Raw genomic sequence first — 27794 nt, forward strand, 5'->3', positions numbered from 1 at the left:
ATCCATTATCATAGTTTCATAGTTAGTAGGGTCAGAAGGGACCTGAGCAGATCATCAAGTCTGACCCCCTGCCATGGCAGGAAAGAGTACTGGGGTCAAATGACCCCAGCAAGGTGATTGTCAAGCCTTGTCTGATGTCTAATCTGAATTTACCCTCTGCCAGCTTGTGATGGTTATTTCTAGTGACTCCTGGTAGTGCTCGGGGAAACAGGGACTCCCCCAATGCCTGCTGGTCCCCCTGACTAGTTTGAACAGCCTTCTCTTGTGGAGACTGAACTGGTTCAGGTCACATAGACTCTCCTCGTAGGGCCTGCCCTGCTGCCCCCTGATCATGCTAGTGGCCCTCCTCTGGACCCTCTCGATGCTGGCCACATCCCTCTTGAACTGCAGCGCCCAGAACTGGATGCAGTACTCCAGCTGCAGCCTGACCAGTGCGGCATAGAGGGGAAGTATCACCTCCCTTGACCTCCTTGAGATGCATCTGTGGATGCATGACAAGATGTGGTTGGCCTTCCTAACTGCATCGCCAAACTGCCTGTCCATGTTCATCTTGGCATCAATGATGACTCCAAGATCCTTTTCTGCCTCTGCACTGACAAGAAGGGAGTTCCCCAGCCTGTAGGTATGCTGCTGGTTCTTCCTCCCCAGGTGCATCACCTTGCACTTGTCGGTGTTGAATTCCATCCTATTCTCATCCGCCCACCCTTGTAACCTGTCTAGCTCCGATTGTAGCCTATTCCTTCCTTCTAACATGCCCACATCCCCCCACATCTTAGTGTCATGAGCATATTTAAACAGGGTGTTTCTTACCCCCTCATCCAAGTCACTGATGAAGATGTTGAACAGTGCAGGCCCAAAGACTGAGCCCTGCGGAGCCCCACTGCCCACATTTCTCCAGGTGGAAAATGACCCATCCACTACTACTCTCTGAGTGTGGCCCTCCAGCAAGTTGGCAACCCATTTGACTGTGTAGGTGTTGACACCACAGTCCCCCAATTTCTTAATGAGAACGGGGTGAGAGACAGTGTTGAAGGCCTTCCGAAAGTCCAGAAAGACTATGTCCAGTGCTACCCCTGCATCTAAGGATTTGGTGACCTGGTCGTAGAAGGCCACCAGGTTGGTCTGACAGGACCTGCCACTAATGAACCTGTGTTTGTTGCCCCTAAGCATAATGTCCCCTGCTGGCCCCTCATGGAAATGTGCCAGAATAATTCTCTCAAAAAGCTTGCCCAGGATCGAGGTAAGACTAACTGGCCTATACTTCCCTAGGTCCTCCTTCCTCCCTTTTTTGAAGATGGGAACCACATTGGCCTTCTTCCAGTCCTCTGGCACCACACCAGAGCACCACGAGAGCTCATAAAGCCATGCCAAGGGTCCTGCAGTGACCTCAGCTAATTCCCTCAGCACTCTGGGGTGGAGATTGTCCAGACCAGCTGATTTAAATACATCCAGTCCCTCCAGAAGTTCCCTGACTAGCTCCTCCCTGACCCTTGGCCTAGGTGTGCCTCCCCTTGGGATTGAGGGGGACCCAGTGGGGGGGGGGCTGATCTGGTCCCTGCTCAGGAAAATGAAGGCAAAGAAGTCGTTAAACAGGTTAACTTTGTCATCTGATGTGATGACCAAATTTCCTAGCATGTCTTGCAGGGGACCCACGTTACCTGGTACCTTCTTTTTGCCCCCTATGTATTAAAAAAAGGACTTCTTGTTTTCCTTGATCCGGGAAGCTAGTCCCAGTTCCATCTCTGCCTTGGCCTTCCTGACTGCCCCCCTGGCTCCCCGAGCAACTGCAGTATAATCCTTCCTGGTGATGGCCCCTCCCTTCCATTAGATGTATGCCTCCCTTTTAACTAGAAGATATTCCCGGATGCTTTTGGTGGGCCATGGGGGCTTTTGTGCCCTCTTTCTCCCTTTGGTCCATGTTGGGATTACCTCCTTTTGGACTTTGAAGACTTTCTCCTTAAGGAACAACCACTGTTCTTGGACACCTGGCTTCCCTCCCCTCTGGGACCTCAGTGCTTCCCCGACTATTCTCCTTAGCTCACTGAAGTCTGCCCTCCTGAAATCTAGGGCTGCTGCCTTGCTGCAGGCCTTTGCCACCTTGCGCTGGATGGTGAATTCCAGAAGGCTATGGTCACTGTCACCCAGGTGGTCGAGCACCCGCAGCCCCCTCATGAGGTCATCACCCTTGTCCAGCACCAGGTCCAACAAGGCGTCTCCCCTGGTCGGGCTGTGCACCTCCTGCATTAGATGGAGGTCCTGCATTCTGGCTAAGAACCTACACAAGCAGTCAGACCTGGCTGACTGCTCTTCCCAGCAGATATCTGGAAAGTTCAGGTCACCCATGATGACCACGTCCTTTGACCTAACTGCCTCCATGAGCTGACTTAAGAATTCCTGTTCTAGCTCTCCCCCTTGGTTGGGTGGTCTGTAGTAGACCCCCACTGTTAAGTCTCTTTCCCATTGACTGCCTTATATTCTAACCCAGAGCACTTCTGTGTGCCCCTCCTCTGACTCTGTGCTACCTGGTGAGGATGTGCATTCCTCCTTAACGTAGAGCACCACACCACCGCCTTTCATCCCTTGTCCCTCCTGTACAGCTTATAGCCCTTGATATTCACCTCCCAGTCATGTGTTGGGTCCCACCACATTTCAGTGAGCCCCACTATGTTTGGCTTGGTGTCAGCTAGCAGGAGGGTAAGTTCCTCCTGCTTGTTTCCCATACTACGAGTGTTTGTGTAGAGGCATTTGAGGCCTCCTGTGGATGTGTGCACTGGCCCCCTAATCATAGCATTGCCCTGTCCCCTGTTGCTTACCTGTGTATATATTCTGCTCGTCAGTCTAGGCGGGGCTGTACTTGTGAGTGCTGCTTGGTTTAGCAGTCCAAGGCTTCCTCCTCCCTTGTCTTCCCCTTCCCCCAACAAACCTCATTTAAAGTCCGCCGGAGGAGATCTGCCAACCTAGAAGACAATACTTGCTTACTTTTAGGGGAAAGGTGGAGCCCATCCCACCCAAGCATGTCTCTCGTCGTGCGGTGGGGGTCGTTGTCAAGGAAGCCGAAGCCTGCCTCAAGACACCATTCCTGAAGCTGCCAGTTGGTCTCTACGATGCACGACTCATGCCGTCTTCCATGTCCGCTCACTGGTAGAACAGAAGAGAATACCACCTGTGCACCTATCTCCTTCAGCATGTCCCCCAGAGCATAGTAGTCCGCCATCAGGTAATCAGGGCTTCTTCTGGCCACATCATTAGTACCCACATGGATTAGGACCATGGGGTAGTAATTGGTGGGCTGGATCACAGCCTGGATCATCCCCGTCATCATGAATCTTTGCTCTGGGTAGGCAGTAGACCTTGTGTGTCGAGGGGTCCTGGCGACACATAGGGCCCTCTGTACCTCTCAGGATGGAGTCGCCTATGATGATCATTCAGCGCTTTCTCCTCCGGGACTGCTTAGCTCCTTTGGCATGTTTGGAGCATGGAGACTGTGGAGTTGCCTCGTCTCTGGTTGCCTCCTCTCCCTTCTTCTCCTCCAGTGTTGCCAGGGCCTCGTACCTGTTCTCCAGCCGGACTGGAGGAACTGGTAATGCTGTGTTATGAGCAGCCCTGGTTCTGAAGGTGACCATCTGCCACTCTGAAGTGGAGGGCACTTCCCAAGGTGCTTCTTCCTTGAGTGTGTGGCCCTGCAGAGAAAGGAAATAGCTGTCAATTTCTTCTTCCACCTCCTTGACTACCCTCAGCCTGCTAACCTCCTCCTGGAGCTGCCTCACCTGTGCCTCCAGGGCCCTAAGGCGGGTGCCTGCAGAACAGGTGTGTGGGTTCCCAATCCCTGCCCCCCTGGGCCTTGCTGGGCCACCCCTGCAGGCCAGGGAGTGGGGGGATGCCAGATCCCCCATGGGGTCTGTCTGGGTGGAGGCCTCAAACAAGCCCCAGGTAGGCTGCACCTCCTGGGCAGGGGCTCTGGCAGCACTCCACATCAGCACCATCATAGGAGTTGCTGCTTGTTTTTAGCTTAGTGCAGTGCCTTCGCCCTGCTCTAGTAGGAGTCTCCCTCCTGGCCCTTCCTGCTCACCTGCCCTGCCTCCTCACCCTTCCTGTTTGCGTGGCGCAGCACAGCTTGGGAGTGCGACTCCATACTGGCTTGGCTAAGAGGGATCTGGGGGGCTTCCCCTCCGGATCCGGATCAGCTGTGTCCCCTTAGGGGGATCAGCTGTTGCTGCCCCCACTGCTGGCTCCGCTGCTGCTGCGTCTGCCTTGGGTCTGGTAAGGGGGCACACATGCATGCAGAACACACGTGTACCTGGATCCCTCCTCTTCCTGCTGCTCCTGGCTCATGTAAAGGTCCCTAGACTTAGGTTCTCTCTCCCTTTGACAAGACTAAATGCAATCAGAGTGCAGGAAGGCCTAAGAGAGCTATTTCTTACTGTACTTTTATTTACCCCTCACTAGTTTTTCCGTCTCCTGGCTGTATAATGTCATCTGCAACCTGTGAGAGAAAGCAACCCAGAAATGATCTTACAGTTAAAAAAAACTTGCTGAGTAGTACTAATTTAATATGGGTATCACATGACAAAGTGAATCAATGTCAAGAATATATTGATTACATAGCACGATCCATAACTAATACTCAAAAAATAAATGTTTTGGGTTTTGGTTTTTGGTTTTTTGAGTTGAAGGATTCATTCTGGAACACTTAATACTTTGGATGTAAATATAGGGAGAACCAGCCCTAGACCAAACCCTAGGTTTAGATGAGTTCAAGCTGGAAGTAAATCTACTGAGGGCATTGTAAACTAGGCTATTGACAATTAGAACCAGACCCACTGATGACAGATATCTGCTATCTGATAGCTTTCAAGTTAGCTCATTGAAAAACAATTCTTATTTTAAGGTCCTATACAGTCCTGACAAGGAGAAAAATAATATCCAATTTCCACAAAATAGGCACAGCAACATGCCTATATTCCTACTTAATAAAATTACATACCTAGTCTCCACAATGCACAGGTGAATACTACACCCATATGGAGCCTGATTTCCTTCAGAGAGTTTCTCCACCAGCACTGTAATCTATCTGTGCAATGCTAAAGCAGAATGAGGCCCTTCAGTTATAGTTACGCTACACTGTTGTACCATATACATGAGATCCAAGACAAAGGCGGTTCAACATATTTAATCAGCGATAAAGAGATCTTTTACTGGATAGTTTAAATTACTGCAGTTTGTACAAACATCACTGATTTCAAAGGCTGTAAAAGGGTACTGCCCTGAAGTTGTAAAATTGCAGATGTAGTTAACATAATTTTTTTGGCACCAAGTTGAATTCAAAAGGATTAAATAAGTGTATTCATAGATTTTTAAGCCAATCAAATCCAGAAGCCATTTCCTGCATTCATTTTCCAGCTAACTTAATTATACAGCCCTAAGCGCTGGCTCCTGATCAATTAACAGAGCTGTAAAAATCTGGAGCCCAAGTCTACCACATATTAATCACCACATCTGATGCAAAGAAAACAGCCTTTATTGTGGTTTCTGGATTTGAAATCAAACCGGTAACCACAGCTGATGTAGCCGTATTCTGCTTTAAAAACAGAATTTTTTAATTAGTATTTCTCTTGACACTGTGCTGTGCTGGGCTGATAAACGGTCATGTAAGAAAAAAGGTCAGACAAGGGTTTAAAAATAGAATGAAGTTACCCCCTGTAAACTACTGAGCAAAACTCTGCATATCTGAACATCAAAAAGAAAATATTTCATTAGCACTACACATCACAGTCTTTGCTGTCTCCTACTGTAGCTGCTTAATTGTTTTCCTTTCCGTGACATGAAAATGGTCTCATTCATGTTTCCCCAGATTAAGCTAATCAATTCATAAATGCATTATAAGCAAGTTAGCAGTGTGTTAGCAATTTAAACATGCATTCCATTTCCTGCTTCATATGCACCTCAGGTTTAAGAGTATTTTCACATGACTTCAGTGAAGGAAATTCTTGGGCAGATTTTATGCATCTGTGTCACCAAGAAACAGAAATTACAAATAATGAAGCCAAGTCTCTGGGAAGTCATGGTACAGTAGGGTGTAATGTTGCAATCTCAGTGTAAAGTCAGGTGGGTTGAGGAATCTTCCATAGGATAAGCTATGCTGCCATTAATACTCAATCAGAATCATCCTCTGTAATTGGCACTAAAGTATATAAATAGTTTCAATCCCATTAGAAGAAATCCATTTTCTGTTATAGCAACTGTGCAGCAGAGAAATAGATGCAATAACGTGAGTCTATAATAGCCTTAACAGAGAAGGGCAAAAAAAGCTATGGACACAAGGACAAATTAAATAGCTATGGACAAAGGTTTCGATTATTAGGAAGATTATATTGTTTTCTTTCAGGAGAGCATTTTCAAACTCTTCAACAGTAACAACCTAGGGAGGGCTTGGTTAAAAAAATAAATAAACAAAACACTCGCAATTCCAGGTCAAGTGACCTGATCCAAAGCTCCCTGGAAAGAAGCTAATTCACTGTGCTTTTGTTTTCAGCTACTGTGTGGGAAGAGCCTGCATGAGGATAGTTACCATAAAGGAGACAGATATGCAGCATCCCATCCCATTTTAACTTGCTGTAGCATGTTGATTTGTACATTCCCTTAATATACTATTGCTGACAGTGCATACAAGTCAGGAAATAATTCATCTAGAAACTATAGTATGCAGCCTTTCTTGGGGGCTGAGCACTCCTTTTGCTGTGGCAAAAGTAAAGATTAGGCTATCTGTACAAAAGAGCAGCTACCAACACCTGCTCCTCTCAGACACTCACCAGAATCAACTCCACATGTGCTAAGTTTTATGATGCCTTCAGCCCCTTTTACAACGCATCCATTCTTATATACTCACCATATTTTTGAGTCCCTCCCCTTAATTAAACTATACCTCTTATATCCTGCCCCCCTGCTGATAATCCTAATGGCAAGAGAAACCCTTTGCCCCCCTTCCCGTATCTGACACAACCGGCTGAAGTCAGTACTGAAATTAGGCACATTGGCTCCTTCAGTGTATGTATTTATCTCTTTCCACTGATCACACATAAAGGTGAAAGAGGGATTCAGACCCCTCTCCCTCCAAGAAAGCAGAGCTCTTCTCTCCATCAGCATATATTAGAGTCACAGCTCTGCCACATTCCTCAAATTAATCCGCAGACATATCATATTTGCAATGCCACTTCTGGAAAAAGGACTGTGGAAACCATATACATGATGCAACTGAAATCAGTTAAGAAAGGTGACTGGAGTCACATTGCTAAAATATAGGTAGAACATGTACATTCCTTCTTTTTTATCTTTTTTAAAGACCTACGATTTACCTTTGCTCAAGTGACCCCAAATTCAGAAAATTGATTGTATTCTATACTAACCCAGTACACATCACTTCAAATTTAAAAACAACCCAAGCAGGCATGCAGATTTTAGAGCATTTAAATGTTTAAACTTTCATTCTATTTCCTGCTCCATATGCACTTCAGATTTAAATTTCTGCCCAATTTTAGAAAGGGAAATTTATGCATCTGAAAGAAGGGTTCCTTTAAACAGAAAGGTTGCATTCTGCTTTAATAGTATATGGAATTAATTAACAACTGTTTTCACTCTGTCTAGAAACTGAGCAGTATCTTTCCAGAGGTATTTTGTTGAGGAAAGATAGAGGGTTGCACTATACTTGCACTACAGTACCACAGACCACTACCCCATGCTCCTTATTCATGTGGGCACCAATGACACGGCTCGGAGCACCCCCAGCCAGGTCATGAGGCACTACAGGGAGTTGGGAGTGGGGCTTAGGGGTCTGGGAGCTCAGGTGGTGTTTTCCTCGATCCTCCCAGTCTCGGGCTATGGGCTGAGGAGGGAGAGGAGGATCCATGCGGTGAACCAAACACTGCGGCGCTGGTGTTATCGGGAAGGCTTTGGCTTCCATGACCACAGCCCGCTCTTTGGAGAGAGAGGCAGCGAGCTGCTGGGAAGAGATGGCCTCCACCTCTCTCCCCTGGGGAGGAGGCTCTTCTCAGCCAGGCTGGCTGACCTGCTCCATCGGGCTATAAACAAAGCCCACTGGGGGATGGGGGGACTACTGCCCCTGCTGGCCCGCTGAACGGCCCTTGCAAAGCCAGCGGACCAAGGCACTTAAGGGGGCACTTAAGGGAGCTCACCCCTGCCCCAGCCCTGGCACAATCTGTGGGCAAGGCAAGAGCCCCCAAGGGCACACTTGCCTGCCTGTACACTAATGCCAGGAGCCTGGGCAACAAGCAGGACGAGCTCGTCCTCCTGCTCAGTGCAAAGAAATATGATCTCATTGGGATAACGGAGACCTGGTGGGACTCCACCCATGACTGGACCACGGGGATAGAGGGCTATACCCTGTACAGGAGGGATTGTGTTGACAAAAGGGGCGGGGGTGTAGCTCTCTATGTGAAGGAAAGCTACATGTCCCTGCAAGCTGATGTTGGCGAGCGGCATGGACAGCTAGAGACCCTCTGGGTAAAAATTCGTGGGGAATTCGGCACAGGGGACACAACGGTGGGAGTCTACTACAGACCTCCCACTCAAAGTCCTGAGCTTGACCAGGAGTTCGCCCGGAAACTGACTGAGGCCGCTTGCTCCAGGACCTTGGTTGTCATGGGTGACTTCAATTACCTGGACATCTCGTGGGAAGATCACTCAGCTAAATCTGAGCGGTCGCAAAGCTTTCTCTCGTGCGTGGATGACCTCTACCTGACCCAAGAAGTCTATGGGCCAACGAGAGGCAAAGCGCTGCTTGACCTGGTACTGGCTACGGGGGACAACCTAATCGGCGACCTAGTGATTGATGGGAAGCTGGGTGACAGCGACCACGAGCTGATCACCTTCACCATCCGCCGTAAAGCTGGCAAGTCAGTCAGCAACACAGAAGTCCTTGACTTCAGAAAAGCCGACTTTGACAAGCTCAAGAGGCTAGTCGGTCAGGCCCTCAGGGACCATGACCCCAGGGTGATGGGAGTTCAAGAAGAGTGGTTGCTTCTCAAGGAAGCGATCCTCAGTGCACAAGCTAAATCTATTCCAACACGGAGGAAAGGCAGCAAGAAGGCACAGCAGCCCCCCTGGCTCTCCAGAGACCTAGCGGACTTACTGTGGCTAAAAAGGAAAGCCTACAAAGGATGGAGGACGGGATTCACCTCCAAGGAGGATTACTCTGCGCTGGTCCGGTCCTGCAGGGAGCAAACCAGGAAAGCCAAGGCTGCAACTGAACTCCAACGAGCTTCAGGCATCAAGGACAACAAAAAGTCCTTTTTCAGATACGTGGGGAGCCGGAGGAAAAGCAAGGGCAATGTTGGACCCCTGCTAAACCAGATGGGGCAACTGACAACTGACGCCCAGGAAAAAGCCAACCTATTAAATAGGTACTTTGCGTCAGTCTTTCATCAGTCACACGGGATGCCCATGCCTGCTATGGGACAGGGAAATCTGGGTGAGGGGAATCCCCTACCCTCCATCAATGCTGGCCTCATGAAGGAACACCTTGAGAAGCTCGATACCTTCAAGTCAGCTGGCCCTGACAACCTGCACCCCAGGGTACTCACGGAGCTGGCGAGTGTCATAGCCCAGCCCCTGGCACAGATCTTTGAAAACTCCTGGCGCTCTAGTGTAGTGCCAGAAGACTGGAAGAAGGCCAATGTGGTGCCGATCTTCAAGAAAGGGAGGAGAGTGGATCCGGCTAACTACAGGCCCATTAGCCTGACTTCTATCCTGGGGAAGATCTTAGAAAGTTTATTAAGGAGGCCATCCTTGAGGGACTGGCCCAGGCTAACATTCTAAGGGATAGCCAGCACGGGTTTGTTGCGGGTAGGTCTTGTTTGACCAATCTCATTTCCTTCTATGACCAGGTGACCTATCACCTGGACAAGGGAGAAGAGATTGAGGTCATATATTTTGACTTCAAAAAAGCTTTTGATCTGGTATCCCATGATCACCTCTTGGCCAAACTGCACAGTTGTGGCCTTGGCTCCACCACGATCCGCTGGCTGGGAAATTGGCTTCGTGGTCGGACCCAGAGGGTTGTGATTGATGGCAGTCACTCATCGTGGTGCCCTGTGACCAGTGGGGTCCCTCAAGGCTCTGTCCTGTGACCCATACTGTTCAACATCTTCATTAACGATGTGGACACTGGAGTTAGGAGTGGACTGGCCAAGTTCGCCGATGACACCAAACTTTGGGGCAAAGCATCCACGCCAGAAGATAGGCGGGTGATCCAGGCTGACCTGGACAAGCTCAGCAAATGGGCAGACGAGAACCTCATGGTGTTTAACACCGAAAAATGCAAGGTTCTCCACCTTGGGAGGAAAAACCTGCAGCTTCCTTATAGGCTCGGCAGTGCTACGTTGGTTAGCACTACAGAAGAAAGAGACTTGGGGGTCATCATTGACCACAAGATGAACATGAGCCTCCAGTGCGATGCTGCGGCTAGTAAAGTGACCAAAACACTGGCTTGCATCCATAGATGCTTCTCGAGCAAATCCCGGGACGTCATTCTCCCCTTGTACTTGGCCTTGGTGAGGCCACAGCTGGAGTACTGTGTCCAGTTTTGGGCTCCACAATTCAAAAAGGATGTGGAGAAGCTTGAGAGAGTCCAGAGGAGAGCCACGCACATGATCAGAGGTCAGGGAAACAGATCTTATGATGACAGGCTGAGCGCCATGGGACTCTTTAGCCTGGAAAAGCGCAGGCTCAGGGGTGATCTGATGGCCACCTATAAGTTTATCAGGGGTGACCACCAAGACCTGGGGGAACGTCTGTTCACCAGAGCGCCCCAAGGGATGACGAGGTCGAACGGTCACAAACTCCTGTAAGACCGTTTCAGGCTGGACATAAGGAAGAATTTCTTTACTGTCCGAGCCCCCAAGGTCTGGAACAGTCTGCCAGTGGAGGTGGTTCAAGCACCTACATTGAACACCTTCAAGAGTAAATTGGATGCTTATCTTGCTGGGATCTTATGACCCCAGCTTACTTCCTGCCCTTTGGGCAGGGGGCTGGACTCGATGATCTCCCGAGGTCCCTTCCAGCCCTAATGTCTATGAAATCTATGAAAATCTACAGCACTGGAGGCTCACTGAGATGTGAAATTCATCTAAATGGAAGCATAGAAATAGAAACAAATACAGCCTGAATTAGTAGCAATGCAAGATGCTAATTGTTTTGTCCTTTACAGTAAAGATTATCATCTTACCTCCCCAGAGGAAGTTCTTAGAAACCTACAATATGCACCAAGCATGACCCTTTTCAGCTCCTTACTTCAATCTTTGGACTGTGACTAAGTCCAGTCAAAAAGCCAGAGGCAGAATTGATTCAATCTACACAGCTTTCACTAAATTGGATAGATTGGACCATTAGCAAAGAGAATACACATTCACTCAACAGTTGGTCAAAGCAGGCAGATGCCTGTGCTGGCCAAGACCTGAAGGCTGGAGGCACTTGTGCATGCCTTCCAGCTCCACCAGTCTGCAAACACCCCAGCCCTGCCCAGTCGCCAGCCCCGAGACTCCCCTCTTAATTGTTGTTGTCTGCACAGGGCGTACAGTGTGAATTAAAAACGAGCAGGAATCTTATCAGGGATAAGGCACAACCTTGCATTTATTGGAACATAAAACATGCAACATGAAAAGAATAAAGAACAGTAAAGTTATCTGCTTCACTCACTCATTCATTCATTCATACAAAAAACCCAAACACACACATGGATAGCTAGACAGTCCTGCAAAGTTTAAGGTGTTATCAAGTTCTAAAGTCACTCCGGTCAGTCTGGTGGCCAGCCAGACCAACCATGAGGGATGGAGCCAGGTCTTGTTGGACATGCCCAAAACTCCTTGCAGGTGGAAAGACCCAAAGCCTTGTCTTTGTGTTCATTCTTTATAGTGATAGCTGTCCATGCAAGCCTATGGATTCCACTGAGTCAGATGCAAAGGTCATCCTCCCTGTCCTGTTGGCAGGCTGGGATTGGTAGGACATGATCTTCTGGCTTTGCGGTCTGCAATTTTCAGAGGGGTCATTGGCTGCAGTCTTCAGCCATCAGGGTGAAGCATGATCTAGTATTTGGCAATCCTTAACTGCAGACTCAACATTGCTATAACCTTTAACTCTTAAACCACAGAAGGCTATTTTCACCTGCTGCAAGACGACTGTCTTCCTTCACATTGTCACATACATCATTCATTCTTTCATTACTTCTTTTTAAACATATGCCAGACATACCACAAACCTTACATAACATTTTCCTTATACTAAATTTAAGTTCTAAAATCACAGACCAATAGGTCAAATATATCTAAAATCGTTAGACCAATAGGTCAGATATATTTATGCTAAGCAATGGGAAATTTAAAATAGATGGTTAATTCCAGAACACTAATAATGACTGATCAAAATATTATAAAAGTAAATCATAACAAGATTAACTTTATCTTAATGGTTAACTATTTCATTATATAAAAAGAAAATAACAATATAAGTAATCAAAACAATTATAGTTACTGCAATACTACACTGTGGGGAGGGCAGGCAGGCAGGGAGTAACAGATCCCTTTGCCCTGCCCTCCCCCACAACTGAGGTCTGCACCATAGGCGAAGGGGGAAATCAGGGACTTTCCCACTTGACATGGCTCTACCAGGATGCAAATGATGAATATAAACTGTATAAGTAGTCCTGCAAGCAGAGACTGTAACCCAGGCTTAACAATCATGCTCGGTTGAGTTATTCTTGATGTAGCCCCTGAATCTTGAATTCTTTGCAGGAAAAGCTCAAGATGAATTTGACTGAACATGTGTCTCTAGAGAGTTTGTCCTGTGTCTAACAAGGCATCTTAACACTTTGTGAATAACGTTTTCAATTTTGTTTTACCAAAGGGTAATGGGTGTTATGCACTTGCTTGAATAAAGATTAATTGGGACAATTTAGGCCAGGTACACAAATTACACTTCTGTTGGTCTATACCCATAACAGAACACAAGTTCAGTACACAAAACTGGTCTATACTCGTAACAGAAGTTTGGCACTTGTAGACTGGTTTAAAAATGGTGGAACGCAGTCTAAGATTTGCTCTCCCCAATAAAGGGCAAATGTGTGTTCTGTTCATTACCAATCCAAAGTATGTTGCTTACAGAAAACTGTGTAACTTAAATCAATTCCGCCTCAGGCTTTTTGAATGTCTGTACCTAGCCCTAGGGGAGAAACAGATCATGGTATTTATTTTGAAGGCATGAGGCTTAGGCAGGTGAGCTGACTTTCAGTACCACCTTGCTCATATGGACCCACCTTTGAATTACTTACTTGACGCTGCATCTCTATGGGTTGGTTGTATCAAAATTCAAAGCAAGTCAAATTAGCATATTGATTATAAATCAGTTAAGGGGGTGAGGGGGAATCAAGATTTAAGCATAAAGAGTATCTCAACCTGAGCTGTGTATAGTTGGTGTTCCACTACTAAACTTAAAAAATGGTGCATTGAAATGCTTTTTATTGAACATTCTTTTTCAAGAATTAGAAGTATACACAATTAATATTCTTTTAAACATTAACTGTAGAAATCTCATCAATAAAAAATAGCTTCTTGGGATTTTTCCCCCCTTATTAATTAGTTACATTCTAGCTGTACCCTTATTGTGCTAGCTAAAGGTAGCCCCAATTATCAGCCTGCCTAATATTTGCCATTTTACAGGATTCTTGTGACCCTTTCTTTATGAAGTTCTCAGAACTATTGCTTGCAGTTGGCCTTTGATATCTAACAGTAAGGATGTCCTCAGTTAGGCATGTTCCTTCTCTTTGTCTCACGAAATTACATTCTGAATTTGCCAAGATGTAAACTTTCAATTTGCAGTTTCTCTTCTCTCATTGTCCTGAGAAAAATAATGGTACTATGTCACAATAAAAGCCAATGTTCAGAAATATGATTGTAGCCACTACCAAAGTAGCACCACCATAATCAATGCACCTGTGAGAGGTGTATTAAGACTGCATTTTGGCATTTCATATGCTGCTTTTCGTACTGAGTCCAATAATCACAGGTGCATGTGCCTGTGTTAAATGATCATTGGGAGTGGGGAGAGAAACTGGAGTATGAAAGGGGGAAGGCAGAGGTTAAAATCAACATATATCCATTTTATTGCATATTATATACTTTCTTTAGGTACATACCTGCTGCACTTTATTGCCCCTCAGACTATTGGTATTAAATCTAGAGCCTGTAAATAGATTTGCCTGGTCCATATTCCTGACCTAAATGGAGATTCAGTGAGTTTATCATAGTTTCTCTCAGGTTCAGGTTTGTGTGCTGGCACACCCATTTACAAAGTCTATCAGTTCAAGGAACCATCACCCCCTTTTCTGCCAATAGTATGGAAGTGCTCATTAACATGACAAAGCATTCTTCATGAAGGCTGCATGCTGGTAAGACACAGGAAAGTTTAGGAAGAAAATATTACACTACTGAGTTGATTGATATCGTGATACAGTGTACAGCTCTGCAAGCTGAAAGAATTACACTGAGCATTAAAAGGTAGCATAGTAGTTGTGAATAGCTTTTGCAAAAGAAGTGCTGCTTTTTGACCTAATTAAAAGGAAAAAAGCACCATTGTACTAGACCTACTTGCTTTTCACAGGAAGTATCTTGCCTTTTTCAGCCTCGCAAAAACACATGAAGGGCTATATTTCAAAAGAGAGAGCAAGCAAGATGGTCCTTTTTTATCTTAGAAGGATTGGCTTACTATAAAACACCATGTAATGGGATTTTAAACCAGGAGGCATTTTTAACTCTGTCTCAAAAGATGGGGAGGGGGGTATGTTACAATCCCCCTGATTTCTGATGAAGGTAGAAATATCAGACAAGCTGCTCAGCAACTAAAAAGCTGTTATGGAAATTATCTGACAGTATTAAATGTAGATTTCATCAATCAGGAAAATAGATTCAACATAAAAAATAGGGAGAGCATGAACAAGCAATCTATTGAAACTCAACATTATACCGGAAAAACAGCCTTTATTATTTTTGCACCATTTGAAAATACACTTTCATAATCCATCAGTATTCTGAGATGCCCAAAAGGTTTTAATTCACAGCTCCTTATAGATTTATTTGGCATTTTCTGGAAAGCAGTTTTGTTTTTTGTATTCTGAACCAAACAACTGTTAAAATGTATTGTTTGTGCCAACATTGTTTTATGCAGACAAGGTTCTTTGGGTAAATCTGGTAACTTTTATTAGATCAACTAAAATAGTTGGCAAAAAAATTTTGCAAGCTTTTTGGGTACAAATACTCGTCTTCAGGCTGAAGGAGCATCTGCAGTTGTTTTGTACTTTTCCAGGATTGGACAGAATAGATGCCAGAGGCCATTATGTAAGAATACCAGTCAATGAAAATGCAAACTGAGGCAGTCAATGGGTGAGAAAAAGGTGGAGAGGGGGAGAGTAATGTAGATCTCATGATTAGATATAGCTGCTAAAGAATAGAGAGGTTAGCCAGGGTATCAGATATTAGGCAGGTTATAATGTGCCATAAATCCAATGTCTATATTTAGTCCAGGTTTTTTTGTATCCAGGAGGTTGATGAAGTGAAGTTCATAGGCTCGTCTGTGAAAAGTGTTTTGTAAATTACCTTTGAGGATTAGAATTTAGGGATTGGAGAGAGAGTGGTTTTCCTGTGAGAAATATGCCCCCACAGGGAACTGGGTATTCCTGTCTTTGATAGATTTTCAGTGCACGTTCATTCTGGTATGCAATTGCTGTTTGGTTTCTCCTACATACTTCCCATGAGGGCATTTAATGCACTGGATGAGATATATTACATTTCTGGAGGCAGGCATAAGATCCAGGGATGGTGATAGTTCTGTTGTGTGGTGTAGTTATTGTGGGAGTGGTAGAGATATGCTGGCAGGTTTTACATTTCTTGTCCCAGCAGGGTCTGGATCCATTTGGTATGTTTTGGGCCACAGGAAATTTGCTTCTGGTGATGAGCTTGGAGAGGTCTGATGTTTGTTTAAAGGCTAGAATGGGTGATTCTGGGAAGATCTGTTTAAGAACTGGATCTTCTTCCAGTATAGGTTGCAAGTGTTTGAGGATTTTTGGTATAGGTTCCAGGGAGGGATGATATGTCACAACTAGTGGTGTGCAATTCATGAGGGATTTCTTTCTGTACTGCAGCAATTCTTTACGTGGTATCCAAGTGCCTCTTTCAAAATCTCTTGCAATCTATTTCTCTGGAAAAGTGTCCTTGTTGAGTTAAGGCCCTTTCGGGATTTGTGAGGTAACAATCATGGGTGATCTCCTCAGTGTAGATTTGGTGGTATCAGATGGCTTAAGCCCTTATAAAAGCACTTGGCTTAAGCTCTCCAATACCACTGAATTTGCACTGAGAATACCTGTGAAATTTTACTACCTGCTTGAGAGAGATTTGGGCCCAAATATGAAAAATGCCCTAGTATAAGTTCCATTAGATTTCCATCTTCTTGACAGGTGAAAATCTGAGATTGGATATTCCAATGATCATCTTTTCATCTTTTGCTGCAACATAACTGGATTTTAAAAAAGCCCCCAAAGCCCCCAAAGTAACAAAAACAAGGAAAAATGGGCTCATCTGCCTTTGTATTCAGTATGAAACTATTGCTGTATAGACATATTAGATGGGAATAAGAGGGTTTGTTTTTGGCCCTAGTGTATCCTAAACCTGATCTGATAAAAGCAACATGCTAAGAGTAATAATAAAGGAAGCCAGTGATTTTTAGTAAGTGACAATATATTTCCTAAAAATTGCATGTTATTACCTTAGTAAGGAGAAAGAGCAAATGCTAGCAAATCAATTCAAATATACTATAATTTCAAAGTCACTTATGAACATCCTAATTTATACAGTGCCATTTAAACCCTAAAATGTGATTCCTATCAGACCCCCAACTGTTGTCTACCTGTGTCATGCTCCTGTACATAGTTGTTCCAAAGTGTTCAAAATGCATGAATTGGTAATTTTCTAGGTTAAAATATTTAGTAAAGCCTATTATGCATAGCATGTTTTAGTCTTAAAAGGACTAGAAACCCAACTCCACAGGCTGATGGAGTTCCTCTCCCTACTAGGGCCTCTCCACCAATCAACACCAAAGGGCAGAGTGGCACAAAGGGTAGACAACAACCATGATGCTCCCTTATATCTTCCTATGCAGATGGCAGCTGCCCCCTTGTCCTGCATCCTTCCGCCAGGCCCCAGCCTCCAATCAGTGCCGAGGGGCAGAGTCTCATGAAAAGCAGTCAGTAATCAAGATGGTGGCTGTCCCCTCCTTCTTCCTCCCTCCCTGGGCCTCTTCACCAATCAGTACTTAGGGGAGGAGCCTCTATGCCAGTCAACACTGAAAGATGAGGTCACCATGAAATGCCAATGAAACTGGCTTTGTGCGCCATAAGCAGCCCAATGAAAAACCATTTGTCTCACCACAATTTAGGTAGGTCCCTAGTTATCAGGTGTTAATGATGTCCTAGCAGACTCCAGTACCTGATCAGTATAAAGGACCAAGTAATGTGTCTGGAGTGAGGACCAGATCCCAATACATGTACTAACATCTTTTCACATTTCTGTTTCACCAAAAATGTGTCATCTATTAAACCCAGGTTTGGAATCCTGCTGGATGTAGAAATCTCTAGACGGTTTGTCTGTTTGTTGACAAGGTGGTTCTGATGTGTTTGGAAAAGGAATTAGATGTTCCTATTCTTTACAAGCTCGGAAGAGTCGAAGTGACACATGATATATATTATGGTCATGCTGCAAAGACAGAGAATCCATCCCTGACTAAAGACCACAGAAGAAACTGTTTAGATTTGTTGACTAAAGTTTAGAAATATAAATGCTAAATGCATTTAATTTAAATATACCAGTGTGAAAGCAAGAAAGAGAGGAAGTCTCCAGAACAAACACCAGAACACTAGAAAACTTACTACCTTATGGCTTTTGTTTCAGAGACTAACTAAATAAGAAATATAGAGAGAGCACTTTCTAGACTGAAGTTCACTTCATCAGATGCTGTAAAGGGACATGCAGAAAGCAGAATATAAGAAGGACCAACAAATTAGAATACAAAAGACAAGAAAGAGGAGAGGGAGGGAGGGAGAGACAGAGAGAGAAGTGGGGTGGGAGAGAAGGGGAAGGCAGTGCCAGGAGATAAGCAAAGAAGCATTAAATTCATAGGAACAAAGGGGTCACAGAAGCTAACCAGGTAATAAGTTAAGATCCCATAGTCCCTGTTTAAACCATACTTAACATAGTCCAGTCAGTGGATGATTTCTCGTTTTGCAATTTCCCATTTAAATTTTTTTTTGACTGAGAACAGAAATTCTGAGATTAATGATGGAGTATTCACAGAGATCGAAGTGTTCTGCTATAGGCCTTTGTGCCTTTCTGAAGCTGATGTTAAATTGGTGTTCATTCATTCTTACATATAGAGATCGCCCTGTCTGTCTGCTGTAGACAGCAAATGGGTATTGTAAGCATGTGATGGCATATGTGATACTGGGAGAGTCACAAGTGAATGAACCTTGGATGTTGTACTTCTTGTTATTAGGTCCAATGGTGATGGGATCTGTATTGTGGTGGGGGGGCATGTCTCAGCAGGTATTTTGGGGTTCATTGCATGGCCTGATGCTTTAGTTTGTTAGTCTGTTCTTTGAGAGATGCCATTTGAGGTAGGGGGAAAGGGTGCCGTGCAAGGGTTGGTACTGTAGCAGGTCAGAGTGAAGTCTAGGCCTCACTTTGCAGATTTGAGTGGCTACAGTTTGGGGATTCTATTGTAATTGTAGCACTCCCTGTTCCAGATCTTTAAAGTGTTCATCCTGGGCAGTGGAATCAGAGCAGATCAGGTTCTAATGAACCGTTTGGCTGTACATGGTGGATCTAGTGGCATGCTTAGGATGAACACTGGGGGCATGAATGTAACTGTGGTGGCCAGTAGGAAGTGTGTCAGACCAGCAGGGGACACTCCAGTGATGAGCCATCCATTGCAAGAACTTGGGGTGCTTCCTTTAGCCTGAAGCACAAAAAGTGGCCTCCGTTAGTCAGCTGAACATAGGGAGCATACAGGCATGCCCAATTCTTCTCCCTGCTAATACCACCATATTGGTTAAAGTTGAAAGCTTTATTGGGTAAAGAGGGTAGGCTTGAGGAAGGGTACAGCATAGAGAAGTATCAAAGAATAACCCAGAGCAAGCAGTGTCAGCTTAGTAGCTGGTTGACACGCTTCTACATTACAGTAAGCTATATTTCTAGATAAGTTATTCACATTTTCACCTGGAGCCTGGAAGAGCTCCAGAGGCTGTGCGCCCCAAAATGTCTCTCCTCCTTCCAGGAAGAAGGGACCCTTAAATAACCTGTCATGACCTCATCATTAAGTTCCCACCATAAGCAGCCCCATTGGCTGCTGCTTGGTGTGTCCTTATTGCATCACCTTCCCAGGTGAGGGAACTAGTCACATGACCTGCAGAGGCAGGGAAACTGAGACAAAAGGAGCAGGTGTCCCATTTCCCCCCCAGGAATGTCTCCAACTCAGGTCACAACTCAGTGGTAAATGAAACAGATGGGGGAAGGGCTGCCTGCTCACAGCACAGGCAGACTGGAGGGGCAATTCCTCCACAGGTGTCCCGTATGATGTGGTGGTGATGTTGCCACTGCAAACCTTCACTGTAGGGTCTAGGAAATGAATATGCTGCATGAAATTTTCCAGAATTAGTTTGATGGAGGGATGGAAGTTGTTAAAGTTTAGTGAAATTTCCCTAGTTTCCTTCCCATATGTTCATAAAATGGAGATGTCTTAAATAAACCTGAGGTATACCAGGGGGATGAGGGCAACTGCAAAGGAAATGAACTTCAAGGTCTGTCATAAATATGTTGGGATACTGGGGGTTATGTGCGTGTCCACAGCAGTGCCATTTGTTTGTAGGTATACAAAGTCCTCATACACAACTGAAATAGTTGTGTGTGAGCACAAAGTGGGAGCGCTTAGTAGAAACAATTTTCTTGGCAAGGATAATGTTCTTTATGTCTTATAACCCATGCTCATAAGTAATATTGGGTGTACAGGGATACCTCTAAGTAGGGACCAGAACAGCCACCTCCCTGCTGGGCCCCCCTCGGGCCCCAGGGGAGGCATACCTGGGCCAAGGTTTAGCGAGGATTTAGTTAGGGAGCTTCTGCAGGGGCTGGACGTATTCAAGTCAGCCAGTCCAGATGATCTCCACCCTAGAGTTCTGAAGGAATTGGCAGAGGTCATTCCAAAACCCCTGGCACGGCTTTATGAGCACTCGTGGTGCTCAGGAGTGGTGCCGGAGGACTGGAAGAGGGCCAATGTGGTTCCCATCTTCAAAAAAGGGAGGAAGGAGGACCCGGGAAACTATAGGCCAGTTAGTCTTACCTCGATCCTAGGCAAGCTGTTCGAGAAAATTATTCTGGCACACATCCAGGAGGGGCCAGCAGGGGACTGCATGCATAGGGGCAACCAACACGGGTTCATCAGTCGTAGGTCCTGTCAGACCAACCTGGTGGCCTTCTACGACCAGGTCACCAAATCCTTAGATGCAGGGGTAGCACTGGACATAGTCTTTCTGGACTTTCGGAAGGCCTTCAACACTGTCTCTCACCCCGTTCTCATTAAGAAATTGGGGGACTGTGGTGTCAACACCTACACAGTCAAATGGGTTGCCAACTTGCTGGAGGGCCACACTCAGAGAGTAGTAGTGGATGGGTCATTTTCCACCTGGAGAAATGTGGGCAGTGGGGCTCCGCAGGGCTCAGTCTTCGGGCCTGCACTGTTCAACATCTTCATCAGTGACTTGGATGAGGGGGTAAGAAACACCCTGTTTAAATATGCTCATGACACTAAGATGTGGGGGGATGTGGGCATGTTAGAAGGAAGGAATAGGCTACAATCGGAGCTAGACAGGTTACAAGGGTGGGCGGATGAGAATAGGATGGAATTCAACACCGACAAGTGCAAGGTGATGCACCTGGGGAGGAAGAACCAGCAGCATACCTACAGGCTGGGGAACTCCCTTCTTGTCAGTGCAGAGGCAGAAAAGGATCTTGGAGTCATCATTGATGCCAAGATGAACATGGACAGGCAGTGTGGGGAGGCAGTTAGGAAGGCCAACCGCACCTTGTCATGCATCCACAGATGCATCTCGAGCAGGTCCAAAGAGGTGATCCTCCCCCTCTATGCAGCACTGGTCAGGCCACAGTTGGAGTACTGCATCTAGTTCTGGGTGCCACACTTCAAGAGGGATGTGGACAGCATGGAGAGGGTCCAGAGGAGGGCCACTCGTATGATCAGGGGACAGCAGGGCAGGCCCTATGAGGACAGGTTGTGGGACCTGAACCTGTTCAGCCTCCACAAGAGAAGGCTGAGGGGGGAACTTGTGGCTTGTTATAAACTAGTCAAGGGGGATCAGCAGGCATTGGGGGAGTCACTGTTCCCCCGAGCACCGCCTGGAGTGACCAGGAATAACGGTCACAAGCTGGCAGAGGGTAGGTTTAGGTTAGATATGAGGAGGCGCTACTTCACGGTCAGGGCAGCGCGGATCTGGAACCAACTTCCAAGAGAAGTGGTGCTGGCTCCTACCCTGGGGGTGTTTAAGAGGAGGTTAGATGAACACCTTACTGGGGTCGTTTGACCCCAGTACTCTTTCCTGCCATGGCAGGGGTCGGACTAGATGATCTGCTCAGGTCCCTTCTAACCCTAGAAACTATGAAACTATGAAACTATGATACCCATGGTATCTAATGACATTTTCTGGAAGGTTGTCAGTGGAGCCCAGCTGCTTTAAGAAAGCTGTGGTATCTTTCCAATGCATGGTAGCTCCACTGGAGTATGAGAATATGATAGAGTCCATATAGAAATTCCATCCATGTTGGTGCCAATGGCAGAGACAATGGGGCATCCTGGGTTGCCAGGTTTGTGGATCTTGGGTAATAAGTAAAAGTTGCCTGGCCTAGGTGCCTAGATTCCAGGAGGTAGGAGCATTAATTCCTTCCTGTGTTTCCAGAGGTAGGTTCTTCAAGGGTTAATTTGGATCTTTCTGGTATTGTGCCATGGGATTATCTGTCAGGAGTTTGTACAACTCTGTTTGGAAAGTTTTCTCTCAGTTTCCAGTATACAGCTGTTTTGTCCATGACAACCATAGCACCTCCTTATTAGCCTGTTGTATAATAATACCTCGGTTGTTTTAAGGCTGAGCATGGCTCACCATTCTGCAAGACTATGGTTTTAGTGTAAAAGCTGTTGCTTTCTGGCAGTCTTGGAGTGGGCATGGACTCTCCTTTTTATATCTTGCTTTCTGTAAGTCTTTTCCCAGCATCTGGCAAAGTGAGTTTCAGCTCATGAAAGCTTATGCTCTATATAGTTAGCCTATAAAGTTGTACATCTACCCTGCCTTCTGACTTATTTCAGGTTAACATAGCTGACTAGTTTTTTTTGTTTCAAAGCTAATCATTATATTCCAAATACTAATTACTTTCTTTGTGCATCAAAAGTTTATTTTACTAAGAAACTATACAGTATCCTCTCTTTGAAAGCTGACTTGTAAACAACTAATATCTACTTATCAGAGTTTTACATATAGATGACAGTGGTGCATCTACATGAGCACTTTAATGTGCAGTAGCCTACTTTACTGCTCATTAAGACATCACATAAAAAAAATGTGATCCAGCTAATGCACAGTAAAATAGGTTACTGCATATTAAATGTCACTTAAAAACCATGCACATTCATTACTGTGCATTAATGCAGCCTAACACACATTTCTTTAATACTTCACATTGGAAGTACTAAATTTAATGTGCATTAGAAAAAGCACCTTAATGCACATGTAAATTCACCCATTGAAGTTTAACTTTAAAATGCAAGAAATGTCCCCCAAAAACAGAACTCTGACCTATGCTTCAGAATAGAGTTAAGCTGATGGGCAGGAAGGTGTGGAGTGTAATAGAATTATACAGAATTTTTCCTCATCACCCCCTGGTCTATTTCACATCATTTACTGCACAGCTGAATGTGTTTTCATGGTAATTGACAGAAAAAAAGCAGATTCAAGCAGCTCAATTGTTTAAATTACCAAGTAACACTCAGCCACATGCATCTAACAGACAGCCCTGTGTCAGCAACCAACAAATGAGAGAACCCCTTAAGATTCTGCACCTATAAAAACAGGAAAGAGAAATTATATGGGTAGATATAAAGGGATTCACAACTCCCATGTCAGCACATAAGCAAAGTGTATGAATTCCCTGATTCTTGGAGGATCAGAACCCAGCAATTCTTTTGCACTGAAAATAATAGGTGTTGCTGGAAGCAGATCTTTTATGAAAATCTGGCTCCACTTGTAGGGGCTGAGCATATTTGAAAACTGGCCCAAGAAATCTACAAGAAGTTCATAAATAAAAGAATGGGCTTTTTTTAAAATCTATTTTAAGTATAAAGAATACTTGTAGTTATACAATGTAAATCCAGGGGGTCTCTATTGGAAATAAATGAAATCAGAATCTGACCCTTCAACTCTAACCAGAGTCCTTCTAAACCTCCATCAGATTGATTTCATTCTGAATGATTGCCTTAGAGTTCTATGAAGAGAAAGTAAACGGTCTGCTGCACATCCATTTTGTTAGACGTTTTGGGTGGCCTAGGAGATCAGGTATTCAGCATAGCTCTACTAATCAAGTTTCTGGATCAACTGTTATATTGAATAATTACTCTTGTGCTTTTATTTCATTGCAGAGAGTATAATACATGATCTACAAACAAAATAACAATGATCAGAGAGGCATTGTGACACCAGCACTCAGTACTAGCATCACAATGTTACAGACATGAGACATTAGGGAGAGTAGCAATGCTAAATTCCTTTAGTGGGAGAGTGGGTTGTGTGTGGTTGAGGGTGTGTGTGTGTGTGGAGGGTCTGTGTGTTAGGGTCTGGGGGCCTGGGTGGGGTGTGGGTATGGTTGATGGTGGGGTCTTTGGGAGCACGTGTGTGGGGGGGGTATGGTGGCATGTGGGGTGTGTGGTTGCGTTATGGATTGGTGTGCGGTTCATGGGGTTTCTTGAGGGGCTGTCTTCCACCCATTCAGCCACCCATAGGTGGCAGCTGATTGCACTAGGCAGGTGGAAGGCACCTGGGGCCTGGAGCTGGAGCCCTACGTACTAAAGTAGGAGCTGCACAGCTTCTTCCCTGCTAGCTTTTTATCCATCCCCTCCACAGATGGTGGTGTGGTAGGGAATCAGAACCACCTGCCTGGCTCACACCACATTGCAAAGGGGCAAGAAAGCAACTGTCACTGGTGGGCAACAAGGGATTGTGGGGGGGGGGGGACAGTGGGGGAGCCAAGCCTAGTGTCACCTATTCCCTTGGCCTCTGTCCAATGCCTGCCTGATGGGGCTGCAGCAGACCCTGTACTGGCTCCTGCTCCTGCTCCCTCCCCATCCACCTGTCTCATGCTGCCATGTACCTGGCTCACCCCCTCCACTTGCCCCTTTTGCTTTCTGAGGCAGCCAAGCTCCTCCATGCCTACCCCCATCCACATTTCCCCCCTCCCAGCATGCATGAGCGGGGCCAGAGCAAGGTGGTGGGCGGTGGGGGGAGGGAGTGGGTACATTACCTGCCTTGGGCGAACTTCCCAGCCTGATGTTTCTCATGCTTCTGAGGAGTGACTTGTTTCTGCCTCCAGCTTTGCAAACAACTCCATGGCTGGCTGGAAGATGGTGAGCTGCAGGCAGAGTCCCTTCACCTCTCCAAAATACTACTTCTTTCCCTTCCTACCTGCTGCACAGAGCACTGCAGCAGGGACAGGACAAGGAGCCACTGGAGGCAGGGGGAGCTGAGCAGTTCCCTGAGTGGTTGCAGCAGGAGCAGCAGCAGCCCTGGCTGGAAGCAGCACACTGGCCTGGGCCAGTATATTGGTAGTCCTAGGTCTGTCTTCACCTTAGCCTTCCTAACAGCTCCCCTACAGACTCAAGCAATGGAGGTATCATCCTCCTTGGTGATGGCCCCTCTCTTCTATTGGGTGTATGCTTCCTTTTGTCCTTGTTTGGTGATCTATAGCAGACACCCATTGTGACATCACCCTTGCTCTGACCTTGATCCAGAGACCTTCAGCTGGCCTATCTCCCACTTGGTACCAAACCTGTATTCCAGAAGCATGACTCAGAGCTGGAAGAAGATCAGTACACAAACTATAGCTTAATCAGCATTATAGAAATTTGGTGGAATAGAGAAAGTTACAGGGCTAGAATACTTTTATAGGCAGGTATAGCTTGTTCAGGAAGAACAGAAAGGGAAAAGGAAAGCATTACATGGAAACAATTTATATAGCATAACTGCGTTCAAATTATCATCTACTCTAAATCCCTAAACACATGCAGGATGTACTATTCCTGAACTACCCGGACAAATGCTTATCCAACCTCCTCTTGAAAACTTCTAGCAAAGGAGATTCCAAAACTTCCCTGAAAAGATTGTTCCATTGTCCTTCTTTTCTGACAGGAAGTTGTTTTTTGATATTTAATCTAAATATGTTTTCCAGCAGTTTTAAGTCCATTGTTTCGTGTCCTGCCCTCTACCATAAGGGAAAACAGTTATTTTCCTCCTACTTTGTGACAGCTTGCATACCTGCTTCTCTCTACTTTTCCTGGCAGAGCTTGCATTTCAACCCCTTTATTTGCTATTGACTTCTAGATCCTCTTCACTTTCTCTATATTTTTCTTATAAATTACAACCCATAAGTGGAGACATTATGCCAGCTAAAAATTAACCAGTGTTGAGTAGGGTAGAATTACTGCCTCTAATGTCTTACATATAAGTGCAAGTAAAATGCATAAAACCAACTGGGGATTAATCATGTAGGTAACGGTATTGAAGAAACTCATGCAATAGCATGGCACAAGTCAACTATGTAATGCTATTGGAAAAAGGCAAGTATAATTCTGTGAAGCATTATTAACAAGAGTCTTGTAAGTGAAACTCAGGAACCAGTTTCTCCACTAGAACTGGAACTGAAAAGGCCTCAGCTGGAGGACTGTATTAAGCACTAAATGGTAAGAAAGATGTAAATAAACTGAAGAATGTGCAGAAGAGAGCAACAAACATGACAAAAGATTCAGGAAAAAGGACTTAGAGGGAAAGCCTGTAAGACCTGGGTTTGTTTAGTCCAGAAAGTATTGGCTTAATTTTCAGCAATAGACATTTAGTTTAGATATGAGGAAAATACTTCCAAGTATAATTAAACATTTGGGCTACCCAGGAAGGATTAGGAAACCCCATCACTGGAGGGACTGAACAACAGATTAGAGAAACACTTAGTAGGAATGATACAATTGTACTTTTTCAATTTTTGGGGCAGAATTTAGATAACTTTGTAAGGCTCTTTCCACATTTCTTTCATTTCATGCTTTATCAAATGTTGTAGAGATACCAGCTCCCCCACATAACTTTCTGCTAGTTATTTGCCACTTGATCCCTTGCACCAGCTACCAGTTTGACTCATAATATGACTAACTGTGATGGCAACAACAAATTATTAATCTCTACCTAAATTCTTTTCTAGTCAGCTTAAACTCAGCTACATCTTTACTAAGCTAATTTATCACTCATATGCTTTCACTCAAACAGAGAGTTTCCAATAACCTTCAAAATTGTACGGTATCAGGTTTATAGGTTACCTACATCCTTTCTCCATTGCTGATCTTCACCCAAGTAAAGCCACTCTGTTTTGTTTTTTCCTGGCCATTAAGTAGTGTTATCCATATTTTCCTAAGTTGGCTTCTTTTTTCTTCTTGTGATCTTCTTTTATAGAAATATTATGTTAGTCAAATTAGATCAATGAAGCCAAATCAGGTTAGTTTTTGCTTCTTAAAATGTCAAGGAGCCTTTCAGATTTTTCATAGTGTACTACGATCTTGTCCCTTGCCGAGCACTTTGTCTTATGATCTATACATGGTATTAATTGTAAGCCTTATCGTGAATCAGATACTCAGGCCTATGCTATACTGGGTAAAAATGCCTATGCTATATTGGCAATTACCATGTTTTATCATGTATATACTGTATAATAAAATGTATAATGGATGTTTAATAAAGGAGATGAAACTTTGGGTGTCTTTCCATTTGACATTGCATTTTGACAGCTCTGTTGTATGGACAATGAATAAATTTTAAAGCCTGATTCAAATAAATTCTTTCCAAGGTCATTAGGAATAACCTATTGGCCTGCTGACTGAGTTTTACGAAAACTGAAATACAAAATGTATTTTTAAAAACTGATCCTAAAGCTAAGCTATCCTACAGGGATTAGTCCCAAATACCCAGGACACTACAAAGGTGCAACAGGATTTCATTTCCAATTACATGAAATCTTAGGAACAGTGACAAAATAAAACAAACAAACAAAAACGCTGTCCCACCTTTAATCCACAGAAAACCTAAATATAGTAAAGTAACTTTAATCGATTAAGGCCAGGATCTATAAAGATAATGCTGAAACACCTTCCTATAGTGAAACGCTTAATAATTTTTGAAGAACATCTGTATATGCTTTATTTATTGTGTATTTTTTGAGTTATTTGTAATGAAATCCCTAATTTCAGGGTGGTCTGTCAGGCCAAGAAAATTAAACACTACATGAACAGCCACTACTTTGTTTTTATTTCTCCAAATCTGGATGTAGTTCTTGTCACCCAAAACTAATCCCTCAAGTAAAGAAACACTGTGGAAAAAC

The sequence above is a fragment of the Crocodylus siamensis genome, chromosome 1 (assembly GCF_052110815.1).
Source record: "Crocodylus siamensis isolate JL-2025a chromosome 1, ASM5211081v1, whole genome shotgun sequence".
Lineage (NCBI taxonomy): Eukaryota > Metazoa > Chordata > Crocodylia > Crocodylidae > Crocodylus > Crocodylus siamensis.